Source organism: Pan paniscus, chromosome 3 (genome assembly GCF_029289425.2).
Source record: "Pan paniscus chromosome 3, NHGRI_mPanPan1-v2.0_pri, whole genome shotgun sequence".
NCBI classification, from domain to species: domain Eukaryota; kingdom Metazoa; phylum Chordata; class Mammalia; order Primates; family Hominidae; genus Pan; species Pan paniscus.
Window position 1 is genome coordinate 55152415 of NC_073252.2, and position 16030 is coordinate 55168444.

Sequence of the window (16030 nt, forward strand, 5' to 3'; positions counted from 1 at the left end):
TTGTAGAGTTGTAAACCTGTAGAAAATTCATAGTAATATAAATTATTTTAGTCTAAGATATGCACATTTTGTGCAGTGGAGTACAATTAATTATCACCCTGTGGATAATGACTAGTTTTTACCAATTTTGCATCCATTTGTAAGCTTATTTCAGCATTTCTTCTCTGCCTACAAATGTATATTTCATGTTCTTTGAAGCACTTGTAATATCTCACTGGTTGCCTCATTTAACCAAGGAGTTAAATAAAACCCTTGACATGTATTATTGTTATTTTTTTGAGACAGGGTCTCACTTTGTTGCTCAGGCTGGAGTGCGGTGGTGCGATTATGGCTCACTGCAGCTGTGACCTTCCAGGCTCAAGAGATTCTCCTTTCTCAGCCTCTCAAGTGGCAGGGACCACAGATGTGGGGCACACACTGGCTAATTTTTACTAACAGTTTTGTAAAGATGAGGTCTCACCATGTTGCTCAGGCTGGGTTTGAACTCCAGCTCAAGTGATCCTCCTGGACTGTATTCATTTTTCTTTTAGTTTAGCTATTATTAGTTTATTACAAAAGAGAGACGTAGAAATTATGTACATAATGAAAGATTTCAGAACTTTAGTGGAATGGGCAGCTTCACTATTATGCCATTTCAATGGTGATTTATTTCAGTCTGCATACTTTCCAAGAAAGTCACCATCTCTAAACCATCTCTAAATAAGAAATAATCCTTGTCTAAAGCACTTTGGTGCTTCCATATTCTGGGAAAATAACTTTATCTCCAACTTGGATGCTAACTGGTTGAATCTCTCCACCCTTTCTTTTAGAGACTAATCTAACAGCTACTACTGATGCATGTAATACTTTTCTTTGACATTTGTTCTGGAAGCATCATGCCTCCTTTGGCTACAGTTTCAGCTGCAGTTCTTTCAACAAATACTCAGTCAAAGAGAGAAATAAACTTTCAAATGTTTGTTCTGCCAAGACTCCTGCATCAAAGCTCGTACTCTACATCCCTACTGCAGCTGCAAGAAAAGATCTGAAGTCAGGTTCTTGGGACAGGTAAAAAGGCCAGCCAGCCCTGCCCTCTGAAGTGAATTCAATTTTTGAATCATGATTTTTTTTCTTTAAAAACTGTTTTTGACAGATTAATCATAGTTTAAGATATGAATATCTTCTGTCTAAATTCCATTTAGAACAATAGAATTTTATATTAGGGTGGGCAAAAATTGTGAAGATTTTATTGTTTAATTTCTCATTTCACAGAGTGGTTAGGTGATATGTCCAAAATTATAGTTAACTATGTTCAGATTAAAATTCATACTTAGCTCAAACAATGACTAGTTCAGTACTCTTTTCAGTACACTCTTTAATTTAATGTAATTTCTTCTCCTTGCCTTTGTGAGTTTAGGTAATACATGAAGTAGTAAGCCAGGCATGGTGGCTCACACCTGTAATCCCATCACATTGGGAGGCTGAGGCAGGTGGATCACCTGAGGTCAGGAGTTTGAGACTAGCCTGGCCAACATGGTGAAACCCTGTCTCTACTAAAAATACAAAAATTGGCCAGGCGTGGTGGCACACACCTGTAGTCCCAGCTACTTGGGAGGCTGAAGCAGGGGAATCGCTTGAACCCAGGAGGTGGAGGTTAGAGTGAGCCGAGATTGTGCCACTGCACTCCAGCCTGGGTGACAGAGTGAGACCCCATGTCAAAAAAAAAAAAAAAAAAAAAGTAGTAGACCAGTTGCTTCAGAAAAACAAATTTAAGCTCTAATAACTTTATGTGTGTGTCTTCAGAACAAATTATGTATTTGAAAAGCACAGGAAAAGTTTAACTTTGAGGCTGAGAAAAACAAAACCAAACCAGCAGATCGAATAATACATTTTCATTGTAGGAAAACACTTACTGTTAACAGGGCTATCACAACAGGTTTAGAGACTCTAAATTCTGTCAATATGACCTTTTTCTTGGTTGTTTTTGAGCAAAAAAAAATCTATTAGAGTTATAAATGCTGACATTTTTACAGTTAATTTACAAATTTTATTCTACTTATTAGTCAAATTTCAGTAATTTTTAAAGTTTTTGGATAATATTTAGACCCATATACAGAGCAAGTTAAACATATTAGGACATTTAAAACTGTAATATTGGAAAAGAGAAGATGGCTGAATAGGAACAGCTCCAGTCTGCAGCTCCCAGCGAGATCAATGCAGAAAGTGGGTGTTTTCTGCATTTCCAACTGAGGTACCTGGCTCATCTCATTGGGATTGGTTAGACAGTGGGTGCAGCCCATGGAGGGTGAATTGAAGCAGGGTGTGGTGTCACCTCACCTGGGAAGTGCAAGGGCTTGGGGAACTCCCTCCCCTAGCCAAGGGAAGCCATGAGGGACTGTGGCATGAGGAACAGTGCATTCTGGCCCAGATACTATACTTTTCCCACTGTCTTTGCAACCTGCAGACCAGGAGATTCCCTCGGGTGCCAACATGACCAGGACCCTGGGTTTCAAGCACAAAACTGGCGGCTGTTTGGGCAGACACTGAGCTAGCTGCAGGAGTTTTTTTTTTCCATACCCCAGTGGCGCTTGGAACACCAGCGAGACAGAACCGTTCACTCCACTGGAAAGGGCTGAAGCCAGGAAGCCAAGTGGTCTAGCTCAGCAGATCCCACCTTCATGGAGCCCAGCAAGCTAAAATCCACTGGCTTGAAATTCTCACTGCCAGCACAGCATTCTGAAGTCGACCTGTGGTGCTCAAGCTTGGTGGGGGCAGGAGGGTCCACCATTACTGGGGCTTGAGTAGGTGGTTTTCCCCTCACAATGTAAACAAAGCTGCTGGAAAGAGTGAACTTGGTGGAGCCTACTGCAGCTAGGCAAATCTGCAGTAGCCAGGCTGCCTCTCTAGATTCCTCCTCTCTGGACAGGGCATCTCTGAAAGAAAGGCAGCAGCCCCAGTCAGAGGCTTATAGATAAAACTCCCATCTCCCTGGGACAGAGCACCTGAGGGAAGGGGTGCCTATGGGCACAGTTTCAGCAGACTTAACTATTCCTGCCTGCCGGCTCTGAAGAGAGCAGTGGATCTCCCTAGCACAGTGCTTGAGTTTTGCTAAGAGACAGTCTGCCTTCTCAAGTGGATCCCTGACCCCCATGTTTCCTGACTGGGAGACACCTCCCAGCAGAGGTCAACAGACACCTCACACAGGAGCCTGGAACACCAGCAAGACAGAACCATGGCTGGCATATGGCAGGTGCCTATTTGGGAAGATGCTTCCAGAGGAAGGAACAGACAGCAATCTTTGCTGTTCTGCAGCCTCCACTGGTGATACCCAGGCAAATGGGGTGTGGAGTGGACATCCAGCAAACTCCAGCAGACCTGCAGCAGAGAGGCCTGACTGTTAGAAGGAAAACTAACAAAGAGAAAGGAATAGCATCAACATGAACAAAAAGGACATCTACACAAAGACCACATCCGAAGGTCACCAACATCAAAGACCAAAGGTAGATAAACCCACGAAGATGAGGAAAAACCAGAGCAAAATGGCTGAAAATTCCCAAAACGAAAATGCCTCTTCTCCTCCAAAGGATACAACTCCTTACCAGCAAAGGAACAAAACTGGATAGAGAATGAGTTTGATGAATTGGCAGAAGTAGGCTTCAGAGGGTGAGTAATAACAAGCTCCTCCGAGCTAAAGGAGCATGTTCTAACACAATGCAAGAAAGCTAAGAACCTTGAAAAAAAGTTAGAGGAATTGTTGACTAAAATAACCAGTTTAGAGAAGAACATAAATGACTGATGGAGCTGAAAAACACAGCACGAGAACTTTGTGAAGCATACACAAGAATCAATAGCTGAATCGATCAAGCAGATCAACTTAAGTAAAGCATGAAGACAAGATTGGAGAAAAAAGAATGAAAAGGAACAAACAAAGCCTCCAAGAAATATGGGACTATATGAAAAGACCAAACCTACGTTTGATTGGTGTACCTGAGAGTGACAGGGAGAATGGAAGCAAGTTGGAAAACACTCTTCAGGGTGTTATACAGGAGAACTTCCACAACCTAGCAAGACATTCAAATTCAGGAAATACGAGAACACAACAAAGATACTCCTCGAGAAGAACAACCCCAAGACACATAATCCTCAATTTTGCCAAGGTTGAAATGAAGGAAAAAATGTTAAGGGCAGCCAGAGAGAAAGGTTGAGTTACCCACAAAGGAAGCCCATCAGACTAACAGTGGATCTCCCTACAGAAACCCTACAAGCCAGAAGAGAGTAGGGGCCAATATTCAATATTCTTTAAAAAAAAAAAGAATATTCAACCCAGAATTTCATATCCAGCCAAACTAAGCTTCATAAGCGAAGGGGAAATTAAATCCTTTTCAGACAAGTAAATGCTGAGGGATTTTATTACCACCAGGCCTGCCTTACAAGAGGTCCTGAAGGAAACACTAAATATGGAAAGGAAAAACCGGTACCAGCCACTGCAAAAACATATCAAATTATAAAGACCATAGGCACTATGAAGAAACTGCATCAACTAACGGGCAAAATAACCAGCTAGCATCATAATGACAGGATCAAATTAACACATAACAATATTAACCTTATATATAAATGGGTTAAATGCCCCAATTAAAAGACACAGACTGGCAAATTGGATAAAGAGTCAAGACCCATCAGTGTGCTGTATTTGGGAGACCCATCTCACATGCAAAGACACACATAAGCTCAAAATAAAGGGATGGGGGAATATTTAACAAGCAAATGGAAAGCAATAAAAAGCAGAGGTTGCAATCATAGCCTCTGATAAAAGTGACTTTAAACCAACAAAGATCAAAAGAGACAAAGAAGGGCATTACATAATGGTAAAGGGACCAATGGAACAAGAAGAGCTAACTATCCTAAATATATATGCACCCAATACAGGAGCACTCAGATTTATAAAGCAAGTTCTTAGAGACCTACAAAGAGACTTAGACTCCCACACAATAATAGTGGGAGATGTTAACATCCCACTGTCAATATCAGACAGATCTATGAGACAGAAAATTAACAAGGATATTCAGGACTTGAACTTAGCTCTGGACCAAGCAGACCTAATAGACATCTGCAGAACTCTCCACCCCAAATCAACAGAATATACATTCTTCTCAGCAACACATCACACTTATTCTACAATTGCCCACATAATTGGAGGTAAAACACTCCTCAGAAAATGTAAAAGAACGGAAATCATAACAAACAGTCTCTCAGGCCACAGTGCAATCAAATTAGAACTCAGGATTAAGAAACTCACTCGAAACCACAAAACTACATGGCAACTGAACAACCTGCTCCTGAACGACTACTAGGTAAATAATAAAATGAAGGCAGAAATAAATAAGTTCTTTGAAACCAATGAGAAAAAAGATACAATGTACTAGAATCTCTGGGACACAGCTAAAGCAGTGTTTAGAGGGAAATTTATAGCACTAAATATCCACAGGAGAAAGTGGGAAAGATCTAAATTTGACACCCTAACATCACAATTAAAAGAACTAGAGAAGCAAGAGCAAACAAATTCAAAATCTAGAAGACAAGAAATAACTAAGATCAGAGCAGAATTGAAGGAGATAGAGACACAGAAAACCCTTCAAAAAATCATTGAACCCAGGAAGATTATCAAAATAGATAGAACTCCAGCTAGACTAATAAAGAAGAAAAGAGAGAAGAATCAAATAGATACAATAAAAAATGATAAAGGGGATATCGCCAATGAGCCCACGGAAGTACAAACTACCATCACAGAGTACTATAAACAGCTCTATGCAAATAAACTGGAAAATCTAGAAGAAATGGATAAATTCCTCAACACATACACCTTCCCACAACTAAATCAGGGAAGAAGTCGAATCCCTGAAGAGACCAATAACAAGTTCTGGAATTGAGTCAGTAATTAATAGCCTACCAACCAAAAAAAGTCCACTACCAGATGGATTCACAGCTGAATTCTACCAGATATACAAAGAGGAGCTGGTACCATTCCTTCCGAAACTATTCCAAACAACAGAGAAAGAAGGACTCCTCTGTAACTCATTTTATGAGGTCAGCATCATCCTGTTACCAAAACCTGGCAGAGCCACCACAAAGAAAGAAAATGTCAGGCCAATATCCCTGATGAACTTTGATGCAAAAATCCTCAATAAAATACTGGCAAACCAAATCCAGCAGCACATCAAAAAGCTTATCCACCACGTCCAAGTCAGCTTCATACCTGGGATGCAAATCTCATTCTACATACACAAATCAATAAATGTAATCCATCACATAAAACCAATGACAAAAACCACGATTCTCTCAATAGATGCAGAAAAGGCCATCGACAACATTCAACACCCCTTCATGCTAAAAACTCTCAATAAACTAGGTATTGATGGAACATATCTCAAAATAGTAAGAGATATTTATGACAAACCCACAGCCAATATCATACTGAATGGGCAAAAACTGGAAGCATTCCCTTTCAAAACTGGCACGAGGCAAGGATGCCCTCTCTCACCACTCCTATTCAACATAGTACTGGAGGTTCTGGCCAGGGCAATCAGGCAAGAATAAGAAATAAAGGTATTCAAATAGAAAGAGAGGAAGTCAAATTGTCTCTGTTTGCAGATGACATGATTGTATATTTAGAAAACCCCATCATCTCAGCCCAAAATATCCTTAAGCTGATAAGCAACTTCAGCAAAATCTCAGGATACAAAATCAATGTGCAAAACCCATGAACATTCCTATACACCGATAATAAACAGAGAGCCAAATCATGAGTCAACTCCCCTTCACAATTGCTACAAAGAGAATAAAATACCTAGGAATCCAACTTAACAAGGGATGTGAAGGACCTCTTCAAGGAGAACTACAAATCACTGTTCAACGAAATAAGAGAGGACACAAAAAATGGAAAAAACTTCCATGCTCATGGATAGGAAGAATCGATATTGTGAAGAATGCTCATGGATAGGAAGAATCAATATCGTGAAGATTGCCATAGTGCCCAAAGTAATTTATACATTAATGCTATCTCCATCAATCTACCATTGACTTTCTTCAAAGAATTAGAAAAAAACTACTTTAAATTTCATACGGAACCAAAAAGCCCATATAGCCAAGACAATCCTAAGCAAAAAGAACAAAGCTGGAGACATCAAGCTACCTCACTTCAAACTATAATACAAGGCTACAGTAACCAAAACAGCAAGACACTGGTACCAAAACAGATATATAGACCAATGGAACAGAACAGAGGCCTCAGAAATAATGCCACACATCTACAGCCAACTGATCTTTGACAAACCTGACAAAAAAAAAACAATGGGGAAAGGATTCCCTATTTAATAAATGTTGTTAGGAAAACTGGCTAGCCATATGCAGAAAACTGAAACTGGATCCCTTCCTTACACCTTATACAAAAATTCACTCAAGATGGATTAAAGACTTAAACATAAGACCTAAAACCATAAAAACTCTAGAAGAAAACCTAGGCAATACCATTCAGGACATAGGCATGGGCAAAGACCTCATGACTAAAACACCAAAAGCAATGGCAACAAAAGCCAAAATTGACAAATGGGATCTAATTAAACTAAAGAGCTTTTCCACAGCAAAAGAAACTATCATCAGTGTGAACAGGCAACTTACAGAATGGGAGAAAATTTTTGCAATATATTCATCTGACAAGGGGCTAATATCCAGAATCTACAAAGAATTTAAACAAATTTACAAGAAAATACAAACAACCCAATCAAAAAGTGGGTGAAGGATATGAACAGACATTTCTTGAAAGAAGACATTTATGTGGCCAACGAACATATAAAAAAAAGCTCATCATCACGGATCATTAGAGAAATGGAAATCAAAACCACAGTATGATACCATCTCACACCAGTTAAAATGGCAATCATTAAAAAGTCAGCAGACAACAGATGCTGGGGAGGACGTGAAGAAATAGGAACGCTTTTACACTGTTGGGAGTGTAAATTAGTTCAACCATTGTAGAAGATAGTGTGGTGATTCCTCAAGGATCTAGAACCAGAAATACCATTTGACCCAGAAATCCCATTACTGGGTATGTACCCAATGGATTATAAATCATTCTACTATAAAGACACATGCACATGTATGTTTATTGCAGCACTGTTCACAATAGCAAAGATTTGTAATCAACCCAAATGCCCATCAATGATAGACTGGATAAAGAAAATGTGGCACATTTACACCATGGAATATTATGCAGCCATAAAAAAGATGAGTTCATGCCCTTTGCAGGTACATGGATGAAGCTGGAAACCATTATTCTCAGCAAACTAACACAGGAACAGAAAACCAAACACTGCATGTTCTCACTCATAAGTGGGAGTTGAACAATGAGAACACATGGACACAGGGAGGGGAACATCACATACTGGGGCCTGTTAGCCGTTGGGGCACTAGAGGAGGGATGGCATTAGGAGAAATACCTAATGTAGATGACGGGTTGATGTGTACAGCAAACCACCATGGCACGTGTATATCTATGTAACAAACCTACACGTTCTGCACATGTATCCCAGAACTTAAAATATATATTTAAAAAACTGTAATATTATAAGCTTAATATTTTTCTTTTTCTTTTAGGTATTTCTGTTTTCAGGCTTACTGAAAACAAAAAACCTCCCTGAATTCTTGAATAATTCCTTTAACTATAATAAATTAAATTTGAGTTTTTCAAGAACTCAGAGAAACTTTTGTTTTTTTAAAATATATAATATATAAACTAAAATCTTTCTATTTAAAATCACCAATGTAAATTACAAATCTCTGTGTTTTAAAATAGAATTATAAGAATTATTTTACTAATAGGTCACATTTTCTGAAGGCTAGAAGTACATAAATTACAAAATATGAAGAGATTACTAAATCATAAAAATATTTTTATTATGGATTTTTTTATAGTTTTGGTTCTCTGAAGTATTTTTATACTTAATTTTAAACCTTCCTGGTTTTAAAATATGTTTACCCACCACAAAAATATTTACCAAATCTCAAGACATTTTGGGGATATTTCCTCAAATATGTAATAACTAAAAGATATTAGCTGAGGTAATGACTGGATTCTTGTCTGCAATACTGATGAAACTCCAATTATCTGAAGATTTCATAATGTAAAGACTTAGTCTCCTAGTCCATGCAGTTCACTTCCCTGCTTTGCTCATGGATGTCTCTATACCCACTGAAGAGGGCTCCTGAATTTGGCTCTTCTTTGCCAGTTAAAATGGCTGTAAATCCTTTACACTTGAGAGGCCTTCTTTCATATTTGTCTATGCGGTAAAATTGTTCAACTGTAAAAAATGCCATCCAGTTGAATCCTGAAAATCTTGTCTTTGAATGACTATTTAATCACAAATGTTAAAGTCTTTCTATCACCAGATTCCTGAGTTTCAAGCCACAGAAACTGATTCCAGTTAATTTAAGCAAAAAAATGTGTTCATTTGACAGATAGCTCAAAATGGAAAGAAAAGTGAAACATCAAGCCTCAGGAACTAGCAACCCTCCAGAAAAAGGAGAGCAGGAATGAAAGGACTGTTTTTTTTTAATGAGTCCTGTCAGAATATTCAAGAATTATCTTCATCCATTTTAGTTGCTAAATTATCCATAAAAGATTAAAAATCTTGAGCAAATGAGTCTGATTAGCCTAACTTGTGTTAAGTGCCACCCCTTGCCCAAGAAGCTCCCCAAAGGAAAACAGATGCCAATACTAGACGAATAAGAAATGGATGAGGCTAAAGAGCCTTCCTGGGATAGAAATTGTTTGCATATCTCTGTTGCCTTCAAGCTAATGAAGATATACCCTTCTGGGTAATCACTGGATGCCAGTAGTGTTGTAAACCCAATCTCAATATGTAACCAATTTTGATGTTTTTTCATCCTAGACAGATCTTATGGTAGAAAGCAAACTTAACAGCAGTGTAACTTTTCTACTAAAATTGACTCCCACATCACTTAATCCTTAAATTAGTAACAAGTCACTTGTCTGGAAGGAAAATAAGGCCACATAAATTATCGGGTCAACCCACCTGTGCTGATGAGCACAATAAATCTGCCCCCTGAAGCAATCAGGTTGCAAGAGGTCACTGGTGGTGAAACGAATAGATGTTTCTTCATTGCATCAACAGCCATTAGATGGGAGCAGAGCATATTGATTATTCAGGAGAGCAGAAATAGTCAACATAGTAGTCACCATCGCAGAATCAGCATCCCCACTACAAGTTCAACTTATTAAATCAGTGTGCCCTCACAAGAATATTATCTTGTGGAAATATAATTCTACTGCCATTTCCCTATAGTACTTCCAAGTAAAGATTATGGTCTTCAGTGAATTTGTTTTGACTGTTACATGCAAAATTTTTTTCCGTTTATTCCATCTGTCATTTGAGTATATGCTTGCAATTATTTAGGTAATATTCTGTGCTTATAAAACATCCAAAGAGATTAACTAGTAATCCTTGTCTTTAGATGTAGCAAGAATTCCTTAAAATCAATTAAAGATCCTTGTATTATTTCTTCCTTTTGATGCTAATTTAAAAAAACCCACTGAGCTATAGTTTAAAGCCCAGCACTGTTCTATTTTAAATTATTTATATTTAAAAATACTATTTCAAAGCTATTTCTGAGTATGCAGTCATGCTACCTTAGATTACAATACTTATAATTAAATAAGAGTAGGCTTGGTGATTAGAAGAGAATTTTGGTTGTCAAGGCAACATTAAAAATACTCAGATCATTTTGTTATATGTAAAATTTTGATATACTATTTAATAAAGCTATATAATAATGTAAGAAAGCTATAAAAACGTCAAGAAATTTAAGAAGGAGTTTGTGGACTTTACTTTTGATAATTCAAATCAGTGCAAGAAAGGTCTTATTAGGGCCATAATTTCATAGGCAAAATGAAGTAGAAGTCTGCATAATTAACAAGTGATGTACAGATCAGGGGACTGGAGTGTACTTTAGCTTGAGTTGTCTGGATTGGCTCATTATATATATTTGTGGCCAGTTTTATGTAAGGTGTCTAGTAAAAATTTGAACTCTCCTTTTCACATATGGTATTGTCACTGGAAGGAGGGTGTCCAGAAAAAGACTCCATTTTTCAGCACCTCCTTTTTGCCTCCAGATAATAATTAGTGCTTTTGAAGGGAATGTGACCAGAAGTTGTCTATCTGTGCCCCTTCCAGGCTGAGACTTGTAAGAAGCAGAAGAGACTTCTCTACTTTGTTCTCTCCCTCTCTCCCCAAGATAGGAGGAGTCTGGGCTCTCTTTTCCATGGAGAAGACAGTGTCTCTTCCCAACTAAGAAAACCTGTAGTAAATTATCATATGACCAAGCAACCAACATCTGTTGCATTAAGCCACTGAAATTTTGGGGTTTGTTATCAAACCTAGTGTTACTCTGATTAATATAGCATGATAATATAGCAAGATATGTGTGTGATCTTTCAATCTGTCTCTATGCCCATCTATTTGTCTATCCATCTATTCATTCAACAAATATTTCTTTTGAGGTTGTTTTTTTTTTATGTTCCAGGCACTATGCTAGGCATCAGCAATGAAAGTTGAGCAGGATCCCCTTTTGTTTATAGAGTAGGGGATGGATTAATTGGAATGAATGGGAGGAAGGGGCATGAGAAGACAGATACCCCAAAACATCCTTTGTAAATATGATGAGTAAAAAGAGAATTACAGGAACCTCATTCAACCCAGGGAGTCAGAAAGGCCTTTCTGTGAATTAGGCGTTTGAGTAGGAAAGAGCCAGACAGGAGCGAGCTGAGAATTGAGGGGGTGGGAGCCAGAGAATTCTAAGCAGAGTGAGCAGCATGTGTAAAAGCCCTCCAACTAAGGAAAAATGTATGAGTCAGCAACCAAAAGAATATAGTGGCTAAAAATCATTTACAGTATTCTTTAGTAAACAAGCAAATTAAAGCACCAACAGTTTCTAAGTTGTTTGGCATAATGGCTCTTTCCAGTCAGATGCTGGTTTCAGTGCTATCCAAAATGTGAAACTAATGAGAGAAGTTGGTATGGACTGATTAGCTGCATCTTTCTTCTGTAAGCCATCCTGTTGCTGTGTCAGGCTAGGAACAAGCCAGCTAATTATGAACAGACTTTTAGCAGCTGTCTTTTATTGGTGTGGCAATGTTGCATCTCTGATTCCCCAGAAGTATCTGTTTTAAGTATTTTGTCCTATTATTTTTTCATATAAATGCACCTCCAAATCAGAAGCCAAATTGGTCATGTTGATTTTACTTTCTTCTTCCCCTTTCTCATCCTTTTCTCCCCTTCCTTCTCTCCTTTCTCTTCCTCCTTCTTCTGGAAAGATTTCTTTGAGAAAAAATTACTATAGGCCAAAAACATATTGTAATACTGTATTGTACATCAATAGAAACTCATGATGAACAAAAACATAGTAAACAATGAACCACAGAAGTCCTTATTTCACCCAGTATCTAGGAGCCTTGTATGAATTTGTATTAGATATAGTAATAAAAAATACTTCTTCTTGAGACTTCCCTTTCTCTTCACTGACACATTATCTTTTTGGGCATTGGTTTCCTCATGTAAAAAACCGGCATAGAACTCAAAGTAGAAGTAAGTCCATTTGGCAAACATCCATGCTGAATACTGTATTATAGTATTTAGTTTTGCAGCCTATAGAAGCACAAAGTAGCTGAAAGATTTGTCTCTAAGAAGATAGTCAAGAGGAATTTTATTGGATCTGGATTAGGTTTTGGTAATGAAGAGAAACCAGTTGAATACCTCCTACCAGCCTAAGTGAGAACTACTTACCAGAGAGGTCTCTTCTGTTTCCTTCTAGCTTTGTGTATAAAAACAAAAGCAATAGTTTTAACAGCTACCAGTGATTACATTCCTATTACGTTCCAGATCCCATTGCATTGAATTTCTCCAACAAAGCAGGTTGTTTAGACAGCACTGTTTTGATGCAGCTTGGGTCAGGAATAGGGTGAAGCTCAGTAACAGGATGACATCTTCTGCTCTAGCTACTTTCAGTCAATGTTACTATTTTTGGTTGCATAAAAAATGCTTTTTTGGTTTATTATTTCCATTTCATAGATGAAGAAACTAAGACTCTGAAAAGTTAAATGGCTTTCCCCAAAGTCCCTCACCTGGTGAGCAACAGAGTCCAGAAAGTTCCTGATATAGTTTGGCTCTGCATCCCCACCCAAATCTCGTGTTGAATTGTAATCCCCAGTGTTGGAGGAGGGGCCTGGTGGGAGGTGATTGGATCATGGGGCGGACTTCCCCCTTGCTGTTCTTGTGATAGTGAGTGAGTTTGCATGAGATCTGGTTGTTTAAATGTGTGTAGAACCTCCACATTCTTCCTCTTCCTTCTGATCCAGCCATATAGGACGTGCCTGCTTGGCCTTCGCCTTCTCCCATGATTGTAAGTTTCTTGAGGTCTCCCCAGCCACGCATCCTGTACAGCCTGCAGAACTGTGAGCCAATCAAAACTCTTTTCTTTATAATTACCCAGTATCAGGACATTCTTTACAGTAATGTGAGAACAGAATAATATAGTTCCTAAGTCCTTGCTCTTTCCTTCAGCAGTTCTACTTCTTGCAGCTGCCATTTTCAAGAGCCACCATTTTATCAAGGTCTCCTGGTACCACTGTCCCTCTGTTATGTGCTCCATACATATGCAATCTGATTTAATTCCTCCTCATCTGGAACTGCAGGAACTGGGGTGAACCAGGGCAGCTGCCAGCTGTGGAGTTATTTCTGTCTTCTCTGGCCCCTTTGCTGCACTCCATGACCTTACAATCTGGGCTTTTAAGTCAAATAACCTTTTCAACTTGGCTACTTTAGGTTTCTTTTGCTGGGATTTGGCAATGTAGCTTCCGCCTGAGCTTCCTGGCTCCCTAACCCATGGTGTGATTGCTCTGGATTTGATTTTGGATTCCCCATTTGTGGCTTGGGAGGGCTTCTTTCATCCCAGAACATGGAGACAAGACTCCCATCCCCAGGTCACTGCCTTCTGTCCATCATCCTAGACCCCAGGGCCCCCTTCCTTACTTCCCTGGACTTGCCAGAGGAGGGAGCAAGAACAGACTGGTGAAATAGAAAGAGAATGAACTGGTAGTCAAAGTATTTAATCTTTCCAGAATTCCACTTCTTATTTATAAAATAAAATAATAATACCCAGTTTACTAGATTATTTTGAGGATTAAATAGACAATGATTTTACATGGATTCAGCATATAGCAGGCACTCAATAAATAACTATTATTGTTGGAATCACGTTAAAAGAGTTCACATTTTTAAGGTGATTAACACTGAGCTTGGCACATAATAAACTTTACCCAAAGGTGAACTATCAATCAAACCCCAGGGTCTAAAAGGGATCTTTGAGGTAACCAAGTTCATCTCTTATTTTATTATACTGGGAACTATTCTTTATGGAAATCTAACTACGACCCTTACTTCTCTGTTTTCAGTTAGTAATTATAGTAACAAAATGTCTGTATTGTTGAATAGTGTAGAGTTTTATAGGGAAAATGTCATACCATATTGTGAGACTTACATTTACACTAAATGCAGTAAGATTCAGCTACCTCAATAGAAACTACTTCTTTACTTACATCATTATTAAAGTAAAGTCACATGGTTTTTCACATTCGCATGTTATTTTACTTAAAGCACAATATGTCATATTTATAAGTCCTCTTTATTTAGACTAGTGAGGTTGGGAGCTGATCAGCATTAGTGAAAATTCTAGTTAATGGCTTATTTAAAAAGAAATAAAAAATTTTTTTGAACTTACTTTGACTTACGGGTATAAATTACGAATTACTTAGAAACACATTTCTTTGTGGATTAAAAAACTTCAGTATTTTTCTTATTCAAATTATCACATTCTGAATTTAATAAGTCAGTTAATAAAGTTTTATTACATATTCTTAAATTTCTTTGTGCTGTGGCTACTCTGAATTTTGGCAAGCACAACAAGAAATTTAACTATCAAGAGCTTGATTTAATAAATATCATGTTACATGAACATGATATCTTATAGCCTGAAAGGCCAACCAACCTAGTTTTAACTGGAACAACTAGAAATGAACCTCTCAAAGATGAAGTTTTTTTTTAAATCCCATCTTACTCCCTTTTTAACTATTCTAACAAGACATCTTCACTGCTTGAATTTTGATATCTGTGGTACAATACCACACTTTTTATGAAAGGACAGGGAATGATACAAGAAAATAGATACTTTAGCTTTGAGACACTGAATGTTTGAAGGAACAATGACCAAATCATATATGACCACAGAACACTGACCCATAACCTCTGCAGCAACGAGTCCAGAACAGTCAGGACCTGGTCAGTCACTGCCAGCTTCTCTATTTTGTGTCCCTGCTTCCAAGTCTGGACCAACCAAGGAAAGCCAATGTACCCCCGAAAACAATCACATAAAATGCCTCACGTCCAGTTATCCTTTCTCCAGTTTCCCCATCCAAACAGCCTCCAAACAAATCATACCTGAAGCCATCTCTTTATTTTTTTTGCTACAAAACTTCCATATTCCCCCCTCTGTCTTTGAGTGTGTCCCAAACACATGATGATGCTGAGTCCTTTGCCATAGCAAGCTTTGAATATATACTCTCTGCTTGTTCACATCTGGGCAGTCTCTGTTTATTTGTGTTTCTTTGAAATCCCACTAAGATTCAGTATACACTGCTTAATGCTGTGGCCCCAAGGCTCTGACCATGTACAGTGCCCACAGAGGCCTCTGTGCTTTGCTGCTCATGGCTTGTCAAATCCATTCTGACACTGTAAGTCTGCACAGACCTGAACTCTGTTTCCCGTGCGTTGTGTTCCTTGCATATTTATTCACAGTTTGATGCCAAGTTGTCTTATTGTTTTCTGTTTGACATCTTTGGTAGAATCAAGTCATTTCTTTTCATCTCTTTTTGCTCTTTTTTGCTTCCTGTTTGTATTGTGCGATCTAATAGTGTTGTCTGTCATAA

The 16030-nt window shown here is 38.3% G+C and overlaps 1 pseudogene; it reads right to left on the bottom strand.

Moving 5' to 3' along the window:
- Nucleotides 1-650: 650 nt before the first annotated feature.
- On the bottom strand, nt 651-15826 carry LOC112439605 (10 kDa heat shock protein, mitochondrial-like; annotated as a pseudogene).
- Between the last annotated feature and the right edge of the window lie 204 nt (nt 15827-16030).